Source organism: Canis lupus, chromosome 7 (genome assembly GCF_048164855.1).
Source record: "Canis lupus baileyi chromosome 7, mCanLup2.hap1, whole genome shotgun sequence".
NCBI lineage: Eukaryota > Metazoa > Chordata > Mammalia > Carnivora > Canidae > Canis > Canis lupus.
Genome location: NC_132844.1, coordinates 71,555,238 through 71,563,042, shown reverse-complemented (window position 1 = coordinate 71,563,042; position 7,805 = coordinate 71,555,238).

Sequence of the window (7,805 nt, the reverse complement as noted above, 5' to 3'; positions counted from 1 at the left end):
TGGTTCAGAGGTTGAGCGTCTGCCTGTGGCTCAGGTCCTGATCCTGGGGTCCTGGGATCAAGTTCCACAGTGGGCTCCCCACAGGGAGCCTGCTTCTCCCTCTGCCTGTGTCTCTCTGCCTCTCTCTGTGTGTCTCTCATAAATAAAATCTTTAAAAGAAAGAAAAAAGAAGTACTGGAAGGGCTCCTGGGCGGCTCAGTCAGGCATTCAACTCTTTGATCTCGGCTTGGATCTTGGTCATGAGTTCAACCTCCATGCTGGGCATGAAACATACTTTTTAAAAAATAAAAAAGTCCTGAAAAGAAATAGGAAAATAAAATGTTTCTTTTCGGCTTTTCTGGGCGCTGTCATCAAGGAGCTGGAGAGAGGGGTCACAGTGGAGAAGCAGAAACCTGATGGATGACTCAAGGTTCCTACATCTCCTCTCCTTCAATCCTTGCCGCATTCCTGATCTTGACACCTGTGAAGTCCAGGGCTGTTCAGAAGCTTCTTTGTGGCAGTATTGATGATGCTCCCAAGCTCCAGGTCAGCCTCCCCTGAGCAACTTACAGCCCAGACCCTCCCAGGCTGCTCGGTCAGAATTCAGGAGCAGCGCAGCGGCGCCCCCGTGTGGTCACAGGGATGAGGTTGGAAGACCAAGTTCTCCCTTTCTCTTGCACAGCAAGGACCTCCCAGGGTCTCCCTCTGCTCCCAACACCAGATCAGGGCTTTGAACACAAAAGGTTGCCCCTGTCCATGTCAGGCTGGGTTGCAAAATGTTCCCCCAAATCCACAATAACATAGATGTTTTCTTTGCATGATCACTGATTCCGCCCTCAGGGGCAAGTTCTCCAGGCAATCACAGCTGGTTCCCAGATCTGGTATGGACCGCACAAAGAAATTGAGTGCCCGGTCTCCAAAGATAGGACCTAGGACTCCTAAGTTCCTGTCACTTCTTTCTGCTGCTGCCTCTGGGGCTGGACTCAGTTCAGTAAGTCTGAGAACATAGCATGAAGGATGAGGGGCAGAAGCCCACAGTGCATTGGGTCTAGAAAAGGGAGGATGCTCCTGGGGAGTGAGGCTAGGGTGTAAATAAGAACATGAGAGGGGAAGAGCTTCCAAGGAGGGAAGGAGTCAGGGAGAAGAGGGGCATGGGAAGGGCTGGTCTAAGGAACACCTGTTTACATGGAGAGGGCTCTCTGGGTCCTGGACCAGAGTGAAGGGCAGATGCGGTACCAGCCCTATAGGGACCACCAACCCTGGGTTTTCAAGGTCCCACTCCGTGTTAGTACCTTATGACCATGGCTGAGCACACTTCAGTCGTCAGCCTTCAGTTGTTCCTTCCTCCTCTATGGCAAGCAGAGCCTCCCCACCAAGCTGAGGAGCCCCTCAGCTGAACATGTAGTGTGGGCTGGACACTGATGTGGACTACAAGGACCTCAGTAACAGGACCCAGGGTGCTGACCACCCATTTCCCAGCAGTCCCTACACCCTCCATAACTCACTGCCGAGGAGTCTGCATGCTTCCTCTCTGGTAACCCAAGCACCCTGAGAGTGGACCCCTCAGGCCCTGTTCTCTGCTACTCTCAACCCCTGAACTTAGAAACTCATGCTACATCCCCAGTCCCAAATCTCATTTCTACCCTAACCACTGGCCCAACACTATGGCGGTGCTGTAGACTGAATGTGCCCCACCCAGATACACATGTTGAAATATAATCTTCAGTATGATGGTATTAGAAGTTGAGGCTTTTGGGGGTGATGATATCATGAGTAGAGCCCTCATCAACGGGTTTAGAGTCCTTATAAGAGAGACTCCAGAGAGTATGTTGTTTAAGCCACTCGATCTGTGATATTTTGTGATGAATACCCAAGCAGACTAAGACAATCTCCAAAACCAAACACCGCGAAGCTCTTTCAGTTTCAGACCCACTTTAAGGAAAGTGGCCACAGCATGTATTCATTTATTCACAAATATTTAGTGTCTCTGTGCAGGGCATGATTTTAGGCCTGGTTATCATTTAATCAAGAGAAAAAATGCCTACTCTCCTGATGCTTACAGTCTGATAGGAAAGACAGACAATAAAAATAGTAGTATTATGATATTATATAATATGCATTCCTGTTACCTATTGCTGGCTGGGTAACAATCCCAAAATAAAACTACCTTTTTATTAGCGGTCATTCTATGCATTGACTGGGCTCAGCAGGCAGCTCTTCTGCTCCATCTGACATGGTCTGTGGCTGTTGTCATCTGGAGGCTCACCCTCATTCAAGAGGTTTCTCTCATAAGGCCGCAGTCAGTGCTGTCAACAGCTGGCAGCCTTCTAGGACTACTGGCACGGAGCCACCCAGGGATCCCATACCACATCTTCTGTATCCATTCATCTGTTGGACATCTGGGCTCTTTCCATAGTTTAGCTATTGTGGACATTGCTGCTATAAACACTGGAGTGCAGGTGCCCCTTCAGATCACTACGTTTGTATCTTTGGGGTAGATACCTAGTTATGCAATTGTTGGGTTGTAAGGTAGGTCTATTTTCAACTTTCTGAGGAATCTACTGTTTTCTAGAGTGGCTGTACCGACTGTACTCCCACCAACAGTACTCTCTTTCTCCACATCAGCACCAACACTTATTGTTTCTTGACTTGTTAATTTTAGTCATTCTGACCAGTGTGAGGTATATCTCATTGTGGTTTTGATTAAAAAATTCATTTAATACACCTAACCTACCAAACACAGTAGCTAAGTCTAGCCTACCTTAAACAAACACTCAGAACACTTACGTTAGCTTAGAGTTGGGCAAAATTATCTCACACAAAGCCAATTTTATAATAAAGTGTTGAGGGGCATTTGGCTGGCTCAACCAGAACACGGGACTCTTATTCTTGGGGTTGTGAATTTGAGCCCCATGTTGGGTGTAGAGATTACTTATATAAATAAAAACTTTTTAGGGACTGCTGGGTGGCTCAGCAGTTGAGCATCTGCCTTTGGCTCAGGGCATGATCCTAGGGTCTTGGGATTGAGTCCCGCATCAGGTCCCTGTGGGGAGCCTGCTTCTCCCTCTGCCTATATCTCTGCCCTCTGTGTCTCTCATAAATAAATAAAATCTTAAAAAAAAAAAAACTTTTTAAAAAGTGTTGGATAAAATATGCAACTTCTTGAATACTGTATTGAAAGTGAAAAGCAAGATAATTGTATGGGTACAGAATTGGTGTAAGTGTATTGGTTGTTTACCCTCACAGTTACATGTCTGACTGGGAGCTGTGACTCACTGCTGCTGCCCAGAATCACAAGAGTACTATACTACATCACTAGCCTGGGAAAAGATCAAAATTCAAAATCTGAATTACACTTTCTACTGAATGTGTACAGCCAAAAAAAATTGCAAGTCAAACCGTTGTAAATTGGGGACCATCTGTATACTAGCAATGCACAAGTGGAAGTTGACAAAACCCTGATAAAAGAAATCAAAGAACTAAATAATGAAAGATATTCCATATTCATGGGTAGGAAGACTTGATATTGCCAAAATGTCAGTTCTTCCCAACTTGGTCTTTAAATTCAACTCGATCCCATTCAAAATCTCAAGTTTTTTTCTTTTTTTAAGATCTTATTTATTCATGAGAGACAGAATAATCAGAGACATAGCAGAGGGAGAAGCAGAGCTCCCTGCAGGGAGCCTGACACAGGACTCAATCCCAGGAACCCAAGACCTGAGCCAAAGGCAGACATTCAACCAAGCCACCCAGGCGCCCCTCAGCAAGTTATTTTGTGGATAACAAGGTGACTCTGAAGTTTATGTGGAGAGGCAAAAGAGCCAGAATAGCCAGTCTACCATAAGAACACAGAATTACGAGAACTGATACTACCTGACTTCAAGACTTACTATAAAGCTATAGTAATCAAGACAGTGTATACAGTACTGGTGAAAAAAGAAGTATATCAATGGAAGAGAACAGAAAATCCAGAAACAGACCCACATAAATATAGTCAACTTATTTTGACATGAAAGCAAGGGCCATCATAAAATGGAGAAAAGGTAATCTGTTAATAAACAGTGCTAGAGGGATCCCTGGGTGGCGCAGCGGTTTGGCGCCTGCCTTTGGCCCAGGGCGCGATCCTGGAGACCCGGGATCGAATCCCACGTCAGGCTCCAGGTGCATGGAGCCTGCTTCTCCCTCTGCCTGTGTCTCTGCCTCTCTCTCTCTCTCTTTGTGACTATCATAAATAAATAAAAAAAAATTAAAAAAAAAAAAAACCGTGCTAGAACAATTGCTGGACAACCACATGCAAAAAAAAAAAAAAAAAAAAAAAGTGAAATGAGAAAGCTCTCTTGAAAGGTTACTGTGAAGGTCACCTATGACAAAAACAAAAACTGTCCAGCAGATTCAATGGATTTCAATATTCTTAAGGACCCACCTCCACAAGTTTCATATAGAGGGTACAGTAATTCAGGTCAGTCACCTCAGTCCTGCCAATTCACTGGGTAGGATGCAGTACCAGCACATTGGCCTCAGGGAGCTCTGCAGCCCTTCAACCTTGTGGATGATGTTTCCCATAATCCTGTGCTTCTCTCTGGCTGAAAACAGGCTCCTCCTCCAGAAGCCAGACCCAACTCTCATTTGAATGTCTGTATTAAACATAAAAGCCGGTAGATCCCTGGGTGGCTCAGCGGTTTAGTGCCTGCCTTCAGCCCAGGGCATGATTCTGGAGCCCTGGGATTGAGTCCCACATCAGGCTCCTACATGGAGCCTGCTTTTCCCTCTGCCTGTGTCTCTGCCTCTCTCTCTCTCTGTGTCTCTCATAAATAAATAAAATCTTAAAAAAGAACACCTTTAAAAAAATAATAATAAATAAATAAACATAAAGCCAGGATCCCTGGGTGGCCAGCGGTTTGGCGCCTGCCTTTGGCCCAGGGTGCGATCCCGGATCCCACATCAGGCTCCCGGTGCATGGAGCCTGCTTCTCCCTCTCCTCTGCCTGTGTCTCTGCCTCTCTCTCTCTCTCTGTGTGACTATCATAAATACATAAAAATTTTTAAAAAATAAACATAAAGCCTTTTCATATAAAGGGGGGGAAAAAGACTATCAATACACTATGACAGGTTCCCTGCTCAGCAGCGGGGAGTCTGCTTCTCCTTCTGTCCCTTCCCACCCCCACGCTCATTCTCTCTTAAATGATTATTCTTTTCTAAAGAGACACTGTGAGATACCCAGAAGTAAAAAAAAAAAAAAAAAATATATATATATATATACACACAGTAACACAAAATTAGGTAATCTGGCTTACAGATATTTACCTTCATTCCTTCATTTCCATGATTATGAGATCCAAAACTCATTCAATAGAATTGAACTGACTCAAATAGTCTTTCCCTTATACCAATTCTCATAGATGAACATCCAAATTCAGACTCTATTTTAGAGTTCAGGAATATCTACTGTAAATTATTGGAGGTTAATCCATTTTAGAGCTCATAACCTAAAATAGAAAAACTCAGATGGTAGAAATCCCTACTTTTCAGGAAGGATACTTTATTATTAGTGCATCATTTAGATTGTCCTACAGTAGTCTCATCTGCTGTATTTTCTTAAAGGCTACAAATCTTGCTTTTAATTTATAGATGGTGGTTAGTTTAGCTTCAATATTAGTTGCTTATAGTCTCTTTAACCTTATACTGGATAGTTTCCCACATTAGTTTGGGCTTCTTATGTTCCAATAACTAATACTTTAAGCCATACATATACAAGTCAAATATGAATCATACATAACCCTATCGCTAAGAAACATGAAGCTTCTCATCCCCCAAAATCCTACCAAAGTTCTTGGTTCTTTTTCCACTGAAAAGTGAGAACATGGGATGCCTGGAAGGCTCAGTGGTTGAGCATCTGCCTTTAACTCAGGGCATGATCCTGGGGTCCAGGATCAAGTCCCACATTGAGCTCCCTGCATGGAGCCTGCTTCTCCCTCTGCCTATATCTCTGCCTCTCCATCTCTCGTGAATAAATAAATAAAAATCTTTAAAAAGTGATAACATGTCAGCTAATGGAGAATGTGAGGTCTTGGTGGTTCAACTCTCCCTGCCCCAAGTTTGAGAGCCACTGACCTCCAGGAAGGTCACCCTTCCCAGTTCCTGGATCTCCATGCTATGGCAGAGGCCATCTTCCCACCAAATTCAGCATGATGTCACAAAAACAGTGAGCTGGTTAGCAACTGTCCACTCTCCAGCCATCTTGTTTCCTGAGATACATTTTTCTGAGGGCCTACCTTTCTCCCAGATGATCAAAACTGGGACCATCCACTCCCTTCTGAGCCACCTCTACACATAAGGACGGAACTATACACTCCAGCCACAGGACATTTCAGAATATACTGCAAAAAGGTTAACACATGTACACAAGGCTCACATCATACATCTGTTTTACTACAGATTTATAGTGAGGGCTCACAAGTTCAACAAAGCTCAAAATCGATTACTAGTGGTCACATTCTTTTCAAAAGCCAAGGGTACAATGACACAACAGTGCTCAAAACTACTAAAGAATGCAAATCCCTACAACATGCAATGCACAACAGACAAGAAATGTCATTCTGGGCCAGCAAAAAGAGAAACAGGAAATAAAGGGGTAATCATTACTTCAGCCAAGTCAATAGATCTGAGCTTTTCAGGTAGACCTGGGAATGAATTCTCCAGGCTTTCCCACCAACCAGCTGCAGACCTTGAGCGTATCTGGCCCAGAGAGGGACTAAGAGATACTTGCTGAATGAGCCCTTCTGATTGCAATGGCATATTAGATAAAGGGCTAGTATCCAAGATCTATAAAGAACTTATTAAAACTCAACAGCAAAGAAACAATCCAATCATGAAATGGGCAAAGACATGAACAGAAATTTCACCAAAGAAGACATACACATGGCCAACAAGCACATGAGAAAATGCTCCGCATCACTGGCCATCAGGGAAATACAAATCAAAACCACAAGATAACCACCTCACACCTGTGAGAACAGTGAAAATTAACAAGACAGGAAATAACAAATGTTGGAGAGGATGTGGAGAAAGGGGAACCCTCTTGCACTGTTGGTGGGAATGTGAACTGGTGCAGCCACTCTGGAAAACTGTGTGGAGGCTCCTCATCAGAGTTAAAAATAGAACTGCCCTACGACCCAGCAGTTGCCCTGCTGGGGATTTACCCCAAAGATACAGATGCAGTGAAACGGCAGGATACCTACACCCCAATGTTTAGAGCAGCAATGTCCACAATAGCCAAACTGTGGAAGGAGCCTCGGTGTCCATCAAAAGATGAACGGATAGAGATGTGGTCTCTATATACAATGGATTATTACTTGGCCACCAGAAAGGACAAATACCCACCATTTGCCTCAATGTGGATGGAACTGGAGGGTATCATGCTGAGTGAAGTTAAGTCAATTGGAGGACAATCATATGGTTTCATTCATTCAGGGAATATAAAAAATAGTGAAAGGGACTATAGGGGAAAGGAGGCAAAAAGTGGGAAATATCAGTGAGGGGTACAGAACATGAGAGACTCCTAACTCTGTGAAACGAACAAGGGATAGTGGAAGGGGAGGCGGGCGGGGGAATGGGGTGACTGGGTTACGGGCACTGAGAGGGGCACTTGACCAGATGACGCACTGGGTGTTACAGTGTTATGTTGGCAAATTACTCTAACTAAAAAAAATACGAAAAAAAAACAAAACACCAAAAACCCTTCTGAGCCAGTTTCCAGCACACCAGCAATGTAACTTTTACCTTGCAGAACTGAGAAAGGAGAACAGTTTTTAGAGTGTTATAAAGCAA